This window comes from Aythya fuligula, chromosome 1, assembly GCF_009819795.1.
Source record: "Aythya fuligula isolate bAytFul2 chromosome 1, bAytFul2.pri, whole genome shotgun sequence".
NCBI classification, from domain to species: domain Eukaryota; kingdom Metazoa; phylum Chordata; class Aves; order Anseriformes; family Anatidae; genus Aythya; species Aythya fuligula.
This window is the reverse complement of record NC_045559.1, coordinates 184,196,114-184,208,611: the sequence shown is the minus strand read 5'-3', so window position 1 is coordinate 184,208,611 and position 12,498 is coordinate 184,196,114. Positions and strand designations below refer to the sequence as shown.

At 42.3% G+C, this 12,498-nt stretch overlaps 1 protein-coding gene across 3 annotated transcripts in view; it reads left to right on the top strand.

Annotated features, from left to right (window-relative positions):
- Positions 1 to 6,455: 6,455 nt before the first annotated feature.
- Positions 6,456 to 12,498, top strand: part of FRY (FRY microtubule binding protein) — a 232,797-nt gene continuing 226,754 nt past the window's right edge. The window contains exon 1 of one of the 3 annotated variants that reach the window (XM_032207218.1): positions 6,456 to 6,496. The gene's annotated coding sequence lies outside the window, so the exon portion shown is untranslated. Of the gene's footprint in view, positions 6,497 to 6,837; positions 6,853 to 12,498 lie in introns of those variants that run through there. The other 2 variants (XM_032207230.1, XM_032207224.1) reach the window with 2 other exon arrangements.

Here is a 12,498-nt window from a genome sequence, read left to right as displayed (position 1 = left end):
TCTGCCGAGATCACTAATTCATTAATAAAGACCTCATCTCCCACCTTGGAAAAACTCAGATTACACAGATATAACACCTGTGAAAACCAGGCAGTATCGGCACTGTGAAATGTAAGTGAGAAGGGTGCCACATTTGCTATTTGACTCATTGTGCAGTAATATCCAGTTGGCCCCGGCACTGCTGTGACAGTAGAACATCTGATATAAGATGTACTAACAGTGACAGTGGGTGTTTCTCCAAGCTTCAAAGAGCCCATGTGTTAACCCATGCCAGGCTTACGACCAGTCTTGACAGTCTGCAGGTGAGCATGGGAAGCTTTAGCTCTAAAATTAGTGTTCCTATTCTCTCAAAAATCTTAACAGGTAAAAAATACATCGTATTTATGCGTTGTTACATTGGTCATGCTGCCACACACAAATCCAAGCAAGCAGACTAAAGTTAGATTCCCATATGTCTTGTTCAAGACAGAGCAGAGTCACTCTCCAGTGCAAATCACTGCATGCAGACAAAGCTGGTGCGGTGCATATTTAACGAGTAACACCCTATTCCTTACATTTCCTGAAATGTTCTAATGTGGGGAATATCATTTCAGTGCTTAGTCTAGCATTGTAATTCCTGGTAAACAACTATAATTACTTCATTAAGGCTTATTTCCCAATCAGTTATGACCCCTATAACTGCTCTGAATCTAATCATGCAATTAGGATTGTTGTTTGTGCTGTGTCGTTAACAAAAAAAAAAAAAAAAAAAAAAAAAAAAAAAAAAAAAAGAAAAGAAAAGAAAAGAAAAGAAAAGAAAAGAAAAGAAAAGAAAACTTTTTGCACCCCGTTTGCACTGGGAAAAAACGTCAAGAAAGCACAGAGAACTGCACATTTGAGTCCCTTAGAGGGGCAACATTTTATTCATTCAGACTTTGGCAACTAATTTCTACCTTTTGGTTCCCCTGACAGAAAAAAAATCGGTGCAGAGTGGAAGGCATCTGAAGGATGTGTGCTCCCTTCACGGTGAATGGAAGTACCTCAAGATGCTTCCTCCTTCCATGAACTGATTAAGGCCATTATCAAAACACATTTGCTCCATAACTCCCCCAAAGATGGGTCTCCAGGTGCCATGTTGCAAAAAGGATCTTGGAGCCATCAAACTTATCTCCCTTCCTCACATCTGACAGATGCTGAGCCCAGCTCCACCATCACTGTCTGGTTCAATCTATCCCCACTCAGCCCAACCAACAGAAACCAGCAGGAGTCAGTTAATGTATCTGAGGATTTAGCAGTGGTCAAAGTCCTGCCTGAAATCTCGTTGCTTTGAACAAGGCCTTTTTGGACTGAAGACTCTGCAAAGCAAATGCAGAGATCCTTTCCCGTCCCAAAATAAAATTGAGACTGTATTTGAGAATGTAATTTCCATGCATTTCTATAATCTTGGCCTTCAGTGAAGGAAAACAGGTTTTTCTCAGGTTGCCTTAAATAAAAATATACAGGGAAGTTCTGCCTAATATAAAGTGATGTCATTGCAGATATTTACACTTTACTTAAAAATAGTTCTCAATGTCAGGAGAGAAAGGAAGTGTCAGCGCTTCACAACAGCTTCCTTTTATCTCTCAGTGTAATGTAGCATTTGTTAAGGTAGGAAAAGGAGTTTGCAAAATCACATATTTGACAGAACTTGTCACAACAGTTTTGAGCAAAGAGAGCTGACCTTTGAGTGTTACCAAAGAGGACGTATCTGCAATGCAACAGCTGAAGAGTGCTTGTACCCTGTGTACTTTGACAAGTCAGGGAAGAGTCAAGTAGAAAGGTGCTTAATGCCTTCTCCCTGATGTTATTATTTTGAATCATTTGATCCCTTTGAAATTGTCTAAAGGTTTCCCTTGTCCTTCATTTTTAGTAGGCCATTAACTAAAGAAGAGGGAGAAGTAGGGAAGTTGGGTATTTCAAGCCATGCAAGCTGCTGTGAGAGTTGCTCTCCTGTACCACTATGCTGCTATAAGTGTACCCAAATGCCCAAACTGCAAAAACTATTTGTTATAAAATTCATCAAACTGGTAAATTATCTGTTGCAACTCTGGCTGATTTTTCCAGACGTTCATTTCAAGCATGTTTCTTTGTTTCCTTGGAAACTGAAACGAAGAAACCAAGGGAACCCAGACTGCCATACTCTATCATTCTCTTTTTTTGCCAGTGTACAAAATTCCTTCCCATTAAAAGTTATGCTATAAAATTTCTGGTACATGTGGCTTCTGAGTATCTGTTAAGTCTTCAGAACAGGCATTTTAAAGCCAAAAGATGTAGATACAAAATTTTAGAAATAACATCTTCATACTCTAAAATATACTGAGCTTTAGAGAGAGCTCCCAGACAAACTGTGTGATCTTTAAAAGGTGCAGGCCATTTTATTAAATGACAGCCTGGCTTCCAGCCCTTCAGCCAGCATGCACACCTTGTGAGTAATCATTTCAGGCTGGAAATTCAACCTTCGGTATCCTCGTAAGGACACAGGCATTCTAATTTGCTTGCAAGGGACTTAAGTATCATTACTTATTATTATGAAGAGCTGCCACTGTCATTAGATAAATAATAGAAAACAATGCCAGGAGAGTTCAGCCAGGCCATTCCCTTCCCCTTCCATGCAGTGACCTTGCAGAGACTCCAGTTTCCACACAATCTTGTCTCCTTCAGAATTTCCTTCAACTTTCAAATTCATACCTCTTTGTCTAGGTTCCCATATTTAGCAGCCCAATACTTTTCCTCAGCATCTCCTACAACACCTACTTTACCTTCTTTGTCTCTCCATCAACACATTTTTCTCCCTTCTCCCCATATTCTCTTCCACACACTTCATCCTATCAGTCTAACCTCCCTTCAAGCCCCAGCCCCTTGATCCCCACAGGTTTTCAGTGCCCTGCATTTTCTCACTTCTCACAGCCTCTTCTTGCTTTCCACCAGTGTTTCCCTTAATTCCACTTTCTTTCATGAAGTGTATAGCCCAACAGGTACACCTATATTCCTTCATCACTACACACTCCTTCAGTATCACATCCCTGTTAATTCACACCTTCTCTTTCATCTTACATTGCTCTTGCATCCTAGCAGCTTGTTCTAGCAAGGCTTTGATCCAGTTTAAGATATTACTGAATTACTTGATAGCTGAAATACTAAGATAATCACATCTTTTATAAGAAAATATTCTTTGTGTTCACAAAAAAACAGCTGATTGTATTTTATGGGCAGGATGGCAGAAAAAAATGGATGATGCACACCTGCATAATTTCCTACTTCCATGAACAATGAAAATAACAATACCTGAAATAAGATCATCCTAACCCCATCCTAAATCATTCTAACACACAACATAGAACTAGACTCATGAATATCCAGCTATATCCTTCCCAAATCTTGTAAAACCTTCTTGGTGTGAAAATCTCATAGAGGGGGGGCACTTGAGAGATGTGCAGTTGCTGCTGGCCTTTTTCCAGTCCCTGTCTCACATATTGCAACTTGATAGCCAACTCCCTGTTTGTGTCTGGTTCTAGCATTTGCCAGATATAGGACATTGGATAAAATGGATTTCAGTCTCTTTCTAATAGCATCAAATATTTCAAAGACAAATGTTCCCATAAAGCACTATGCTAGCATAGCCCCTACCTTCAGCACCCACAAGACAGGTGGGATGGAGTTGCATTCAACGGGGAGCCCCCGGTTATCAAAACCAATTTCCACAAACATCAGAAAAACAGATTTAGCCTAACCTGTGGCTTTAAGAGCAATCCTGGTTAAATGTCATTACAAATCTAGCTGCCCCGAGGACACAGGGGCTCACTGAATCCTTTCTAAGTCACAGTTTCCCCTCTGCTCCTCTTTTGTCCCCAAAGGGTAGTCATTTTCTCCCAGCATGCACAATCAGCAGTTACAATCAGTCCTCTGGTGGCTCAGCTGCATGGGTTTGTGTATTCCAGGGAACCAGCCAAGATTTAACTTGTTCCCCACACAGCTCGCTCTCAGGGATGAATTTTGTGTGTTTAACCTTTAAATTCTTGGAAGCCAGTGGCTTTTGAGACTTGTACGTGTAGAGATTTAATTGGGGTTGTCACGCAGATGTACAACCCCACAAAATTTTGCAAAATGCTTTTCAAGAGCCTAGTGTCAACCTAGAAGATACTGAAGATTGTACAGATACTGTAGGTGCTACAGGTAATGACAACTCCTTTCCTGCATCCCCTTGGAATACCCTTCTGCTTCTGCTAATTATACCTTACCTTCATTAATTACTTTTTATAAAGTTCAATGTCTAAAATAAAGAAGCAGAATTTTTTTTTTTTTTCATAAAATAACCCCTAGGATACAGGTCCAAGGACAGGAGATGTTTCCAGACTAAAACAACTGACTTCCAATGAAGCTGGTTAATTGGGAAATGGAAACAACTGCAACCCCACCGTTATGGGACTGCTGGTGCTCAGGGGTATCTGTCAGGCAGTTTTCCTACAGAACATCACAGATGAGATTTCAGGGTAGACTGTAGCACTGAGCCTGTGTAAATATAGTCTTTTACCTCCTCAGTCTGAATATATATTAACTTTGAGCATATAACCTCCACAGAAAACATACAGTAGGGTTTTTTAACTGCTCTGACATTGACCCAAATATTTAGGAACTTGCATCACAGAACAAAGAGAGGCACTAGAAAACAGAAGTCCTATTACTCTATTCTCCCCAATGGGTCTGTGCTGCATGGCAGTAATGTGCAGTGCAGGTGGTGTATGGACGATGTATAGACAACTCTCCCATTAGCCCAACACCCCGATAGGCACATCCTTGTCGGATAAAGAATTCTCATTCATAAGGGCTCTCTGAGATCCAAGTGTTTTAATTTCAAAACTAATTGCTTTGAGTTATATTAATGTATGTTCTATGTCATACAACAATTTAGTTTCCACAGAGGTATCTAACTGTAATATAGTATATGGTTTATAATAGATGAAGTACTGTAAATATCTTGTCATATACGGCCTGGTGTTAGCCTGGAACCCCAAATGGTGTGGGGTCCTGTGATAATTTAGTTATTCTGTCCTGCTGTCTGTCAGCATGTGCTGACAATTTTTGAAGTCTAATCAATTTGAAGAGTCAAATGGAGAACTGGGATCTAGGTCTCAAAGGCACTATGTTCCCTGAAATTTCAGGAGAATACAGAGAGAAGTAGAAGAGACACCCCAATTAGACATACCACTAATTAATGTCACCGCTAATTTCACAGTTTTACTTGAGGCTGTTATTAATTTGGAAAGATTAATGATACATGCCTGCTGACCAGCAGGTGCACAGCTCAGCACATGGATGCGCGTTTGTTGCAGATGCACAAGGGAAAAACTAGAGGTGACTTTGGCAGGAGGGAGATTTGTTGGAAGCATACAGGAGGAGGAATGTCTGTCCCTAGAAAGCCAGGACTCACCTGCTATGCTATTCAAGGAATAATTTGTTTTTCATTAGAAAATTACACCAAGCTGGTTTTTCAAGGCCTGTTTTCCTAAAACTCAGTAAAAGTTGGTATATATCTTAGATTCATAGAATCATGAAGGTTGGACAAGCCCTCCAAGATCATCTGGTCCAACCACCCCCCTACCACCCATGTCACCCACTAAGCCACGTCCCCAAGCACCATGTCCAACCTCTCCTTGAACACCCCCAGGGATGGTGACTCCACCACCTCCCTGGGCAACCCGTCCCAGTGCCTGACTGCTCTTTCTGAGCAGAAATGTCTCCTCATTGCCAACCTGAACCTCCCCTGGCACAACTTGAGGCCATTCCCTCTGGTTCTATCACTGTTTACCTGTGAGAAGAGGCTGACCCCCAGCTCCCCACAGCTTCCTTTCAGGTAGTTGCAGAGAGCAATGAGGTCTCCCCTGAGCCTCCTCTGCTCCAGACTCAACACCCCCAGTGCCCTCAGCTGCTCCTCATAGGATTTGTGTTCCAGTACCTCACCTCTGACAATATTTTTCTCTCCCAAGCCTAGACACCCACCGTTACACAACAACCCCCTCACAACTTGTATATTGTGATCCTAGCCACACTCATTCGTATTGCTAAAAACGCTACGAAACACGATTGTTTTGAAGTCTTTATTGCCTGACTCCTTTCAACCATGCTGTCACCACGCACACCATCTGACACAGCAGGCTGAAAACCTGCTCTTTCGATAGTTTTTCCGCGGTTCTCTCAGCGGACATCTCACGGAGCAGCGCCACAGCCGGCAGGGCCATCACGTCCCCCCCCCCGGTGCCGGGCACAGCGCGCTCCCTCCCCGCTGCCCCCGGGCGGCGGCGGCAGGACCCAGGTGAGAGCGGGGCGCGGCTGAAGGAGGCGGGCAGGGCCGGCTGCCGCCGCCGACAGCCTCGGAGGGGCTGGGCAGAGGGAGGCAGGGCTCGGCTTGACAGGAGCGAGGGCGGGAGGCGAGGAGGGAGGCGAGGAAGGAGGCGCCGCCGGCTGCGCTCGCCGGGCGCGGGTGAGTGAGGGAGGGAGGGAGGCGGGAGGGTGGCAGCGGGTGCCCGCCCGTCCCCGCCGCCACCGGGCGGCTGAGGCGCGGTTCCCTTCTCATCCTCTCACCCTCAGCCCCCCGGGGAGCTTCCAGCGGGGTCTCCCCTCTGTAGCAGCCGCCTCCTTTATTGTCTCCCCGGCCCCACGAGCAGACAAAAGCCGCTCGGCGCCGACGCCCCACCTGCAGGGACCGCAGCCGCCCCCGGTGGAGGGGGTGCCCCTCATGCCGCCGGGTCGGGGGGGACGGACAGACGGACAGACAGACGGCCCCACAGCGGCTGTGCGCCGGCAAAACTTATTTTTAGCTGCGCCTGCCGCCCCGATGTGGGTAAAAATAGCGTGGGTCTTGGGCTGGGAGGGGGAGAGAAAGTGATTTGGGAGGCCTCGGTGGTGGGTTTTTGGGTTTTGGGGGCGGGTTCGTGTAGTCATTGTTAAATCTGGCGCTTCTGGTGTGTAAGGTGTTGGTGCAGGTGTCCTGAGCTGCCTTTCTAAGCGACCGGCTTGTTTGCTTACAAAAATAGGAACTCCACGTGTATAGATAGCTGCTTTATTTTTAAAAAGGGCCAATATATATATATATATATTTGAGGGGAAAACAAATAAAGCAGTAGTACAGCCAGAGAACTACAGGTCAGGTAATATCCACAGGTATGCGCTGGTGCTTTTACTTTATCCTGAAAGCTTTAAGGTCACCCCTCTAAGGATACAAGCGAAGGAGACCATCACTTTGTCCTCCTCCACAGCCGTGTCTTCAGAACGAGACACAAGGTCTCAGCCACAGATATATATATATATTTAAATATATACATGCACACCTGATTTGTGTGTGCTCGTGGCAAGCCTTTTGTAGGGTTACCCGAGGGATTTTGAGCTGTAATTTTCTTCTGTACTGTCGCTTCTGCTCAGAACATCGGCAGCGTGTTAGCGATGCAGGTAGGAGTGATAACAGGCAGTCTTGTTTATCATCTTGTAAATTAGCCTTTTGATTTTTTTTAGCTACTGAGTTTCAGCTGATCATAGCGATAAAACGATTAGTTTTATTGAGCTAAATTATACCACTTCTGTCATAAAGGAAAACTTGGAGTTTTATTTTAAAACCAGCATAGATAACAGGAGACGTAGAGTGTAAATGAAAAAGTGTATATCCAATAGAAAAAGGAAATTTAAGAAAAAAGCTTGTATTTGTAGAATCACACTCTATTTCAGGTTGTAAAGGACCTCTGGATGTCACCTACTCAAAGCAGGTCCAGTTGGATCAGGATGCTCTGGCCTTGCCAGGCTGAGTTTTGAGCACCTCCTGGGCTGGAGATTTGGAGATTCCAGCACCCCTCTGGTTGTAGTGGTGGTGCTGTTCAACCACCCTTGTGCTGGTGTGGTTTTTTCTTTATCTAGTGGCTATTTCCTGAGTTGGAGTTTGTTTCTTTCCTCCTGTCCAGTTGCCGGCACCTGGGCTGCATCTGTCTGTGGGTGATCATCGCCGTGAGCTTCTGTAGTCCCAGGAGCTCGTAGAAAACATACCAGTGTTTTGGACCAATGTGCTGATAGCTTCATGACATCATTCTGAGTATAATTGCTAGATTTCATATTCATAAACAGGAAATTTACTCTTTCCAAATGTTTTTTTTTCAGCATTTCCTGTTTATTCGAATGTGGCCTATTAGTGTAGCCTATTAGTTCAATATTGATAAAGTAAACACCTTAATATCAATTAAGACTTTTTATTGTTTTCTTTTTTAAATCAAATAAACATCCCAAATTATCCACCTTTGTTTATCTATTTGCGTTGTGTTTGTTAACCTGCACGTGAGACAATTTGTTCCTAATTTTTGCTAGAGTCCTTTTACCATTAGCAGTGTCATAAAGTACAGTGGAATGACAAAGAGTCAACTCCTTTTAATGAAAGGAAAGCTTTCAACTGTAATCTTGACATAGATTTTCCTTGAGAAGGGGTGTGCTTTGAACAATGGAGTAGAACCTGTTATTACTAGGAAGTTGCCTTTGTACTAATACAGGCATTGTTTAATGCTCTAGAGAAGCCTTGGCTGATATTTATAGTGCTGTTGATGCAGTAAATGATGTGGGCACCTTCTTTGGTTCAGTGAAGAAGAAAAAAAAAGTGGTTTTAGGCTGTGTGGAATAAAAATTACCATGTTCTCCATCGTGACACATGACTGCCAAAATTGCTTGTTTCTTCATTTGCATAGATTCTTAGATGTTGCTGATAATATTTCAAGAGCAGTAGAATGTATTTGTGATGTGATTCATGGTGTGTCACTTCTGGACATGGCTGGGTAAAATTTCAAAACATTAGCATCATGCTGCTTAATAGCAAATACTTCGGAATAGCTCGTACTTTTCCATTAGAGCCATATCAAATAATTTATTAGAAGCAGTTTGAATGACCGGCTGCACTGAATTTGAGGATATTTGGATTGTTTGGTAAATAATTTAACTTACTTTTCCAGATAGCATCTGCGATTTTGTAATGACTGGAACACCTGACAGTTACGCTCATTGGCTTGCACTAATTACAGTGAGCTTCCACTTCAGGGAGAAATCACATCTGGGGGTGTATTGTTTTATATTGTTTGTATGTTTTGTTTTTTCTTTTCTTTTTGTTTTAGTCCTGCAATGCCTATGCAAGCATTAGATATTCATGGCATGCATAAAACTCTTCTGTAGGCTCACCAAGCTCTATGTTACATATTTGAGATTTGAAAATTTGCCACTGGCAGCATTTTAGGGCTTTTAAAATAATATTTTCTGTTTCCAAAGTGAACTGCTTAGTTTGTTTTCTCTAGTGTGTATGAATCTCCTGTTAGCAGGTCATTGTGGCAAAATAAACCAACTCATTCCTTGTTACATTCTGATAAAATAAAACTTTTGGGGAGGGTGTGAAAGCTTTATTTGATTTGACAGTATTAGAGAATGATTTGCATCGTCGCTAAGTTGGTTCGTCTTGGACTGTTTGTTCAAAATCTTGGAAGGGGAGGCTTCACGTGTCTGCAAGCAGATGAGGACAGCAGTGATTCATATAACAATTTTCAGTCTGAATTTCGACAAGAACATAAAACTGGGAATGCACTTGTTAGACTCATGAATGTTCTGCTTACCATAATGCGTGTAGAAAGCCTGTTGATCTCTTTAAAATGATTGTTATAGGAGAGGATTCCGTAATGCAGCTCAGAGAGTTTCAGCTTTTATGGCCCAGGACTGAGCTAAATTGAACCTGGGGTGTGTGACAATGACTAATAACAGATGCATCAGTGGGAACTATAAGAACGAATCTGCATCCCACATCCAAGGTGAACCTGATGCTTTTTAGTTTGGAGTTGGCTTAAAACCCAACTAACAAAGTTTAATGGCCTCTTCAGATGGTATGCATAATGATGATAATTTTGGACGTCCTTGTTGCTGATGTAATTAGGCAGCCTGTATCTGTGGCTGCTTTGGGGGGCAGCAAGTTTATGCCAGGTATTTGCTTGCTTACTTGTTTTCGATGCCAGACTGTTCACGAATTCAGGCCAAATTCACTGGAGTTTTTCCACTAAATTGAATGATTAGGGCTAATGTAACATTTGGGGAAAAAGAGATGCTTCTGCCCACGTCTTGCCACTTGGAAATGCAGTGTTTCCGACACTAGCCTGGGTGTGAAATTGCCCGGCTTCAGATTCCCTTTCTGTTTGTGTTGGAGCAAGGTCTGGAAGAGAAGCTGCTTCTCAGGGTCCTGTTATCACCAATTTTTCAGATATTCCCAGCTTCTCCTGTGGAATTGGAGGTGCTTTTGTAATTATTATTTAACAAGTAGAGACTGTGCCCATGCTTCCTAGTTGGGTCTTTTGTGTTGGGCATGGGAAACTTGTGAAGTTTGTGTTCCATCAGCTGTCCCAGGAAGTGTTCAAGTATTTTATTATATACAAACAGCATCAACAAGCACATCTGTGATTCTATCTAAAATGACTCTCTAGCCTGGTACTTACTAGTATTTTACTTCTGAGCTACTAGAGATCTTTATTCACGAAAGAAAGAGTAATATATCAGCTTAACAGCCAAGAAAGCATTGTTAAAATGCAAACTGTTTCTGAATATTGCTCAATTCCAGTATCACGCTGAGCAGGGGATGCTTATCTAACATTTATTCTTAACAGTCCATTTCTGAATAATCTTAAATTCCAGATGTTGGTATCTTCTGGTCAAATCACATTCTGTGTGATGTGACCATGTATTTATGAACGTGGTAGAGTGCTGCTGCTCAGTATTACTCAGTAAGTGGTACCTGTGAACCTGTGCATGGATTTCTTACAGTATTGCTTAGGAATTTTTGCTGACTTTTCCAAATGTCTTTGCGTGCAGCCCTGTGGAGGGTTTTAAAAGGTTTACAGTTTGCTGGTGACATTCTGCAGTACCATCTACAGGCTTCTGACAGGCTCCACACTACCTTTGAGGACATGTACTTTTGAACTTTGATGGAAATTGCACAGTGTTGTTCCAAATAAGTGCTCCTGCGACTTCTGCATGAGGTGGGCTGGATGGTTTTGCATTTCTTTTTTTCCAGAAAGAAATCCATGGCTTACATACGTGTTCCAAACTGGCCTTGAAATGACTGCCATGGCTCCTGTGTGAAGATCAGCCTGTTGTAGACTGGAAATCAGTGGGCTGCTGTGCTAATCCCAAGGCACCTCCACCAGTTTAAGTGTTTGGCTGCTAATATTTGTACCAATGTGTCATTAAAACTCATTTTCCACGGGACACAGAATGTTTTAAACAGGACTGCACGTTCTGTTCCCTACCAGCCATGTCACTGCTGCAGGCATCCATGGCAGGAAGCTGCCCTAGGTGTCAGTGTCAGTCTGGGGAAACAGTGGGAATTTTTGGTGACTGTACAATCCAAGGGGGTAAGAACTATATTTAAAATGTGGATTTCTCCACTGACAATTGAAGTTTTCTTTCCTAATATTGCCTTGGTAATCATTATAGAAAAAAAGTTGATGAAATCTACACATTTTATCCATGTCAACCAAAAAATGTCCTTAGATGTTTTAAGCGGATGCCTGAAAACCTAGAAGTAAAAGCGTTTTATGTGTTCACTTTCATACTTAAGACTCAATTCTTGAAAATCTATAGTTAAAAGAAAAAAATCTTACAACTCCTTTGTCTTATTTTTAAATGAGCTGGAACAATGTATGTTCCTGTGATGGTACGAATGCTGTTGCTAAAGTCTGCAGAGTACAACCTTGTAGTATGTGGTAAAGCATTTTATTTCAACTACGTAAGAGCACAGATAATTAGAGTACTTTGAAAGGAGTTTAAATACATGTGCCAGTCTTCATTGCTAAATGAGTGAATGTTAGGATGCGTATTTATTTTATTCTTTGTGTCATAGTATGTGGTTTCTCTTGGAGCAGAAATTGCATCACCTCCAGACCCGGCCATGACAGGGCACGCAAACGTGGTGTAGGAATCCACTCCTGAACATCCCTCCGGAGTCAGATGGGAGCTTTTCTCTTTGCTGCGTACGAAAGGGAGTAAAGACATTCAGCAGTGCTGTATGGTATTGCTGTCTTCTGAATGAAATACTAGGTATATTTATTTAGCTAATCATTGGTTTTCAAATACATGCTCTTTGCATAATAGATCTCTGAAAAAGAACCTTATCTCAACTTGTGGAAGGCTTTGTTTGGGAATGGAGCACTGCACCCACTGTAGGACTTTCACTGTGATCATCGTATCTATAACTGAGAAGCTACAGAAAAACAGCATAGCTAGGCTTTATGTTTTCAGGGATGAAATCAGCTACTATGTCTTTTTCATTACTAAATAGTTTCTTTCATCTGCCTCTATTAAAAACTAATTCCATACAAAAGCGAAAATAATTTGCATAGATGCTGTTGGAAAAAATGCCATGTACTTCTGTACTTTTGTACTTCATATAAAAAAAAATACAAACAGAGGCTTTCAGAAAGAAAAGCA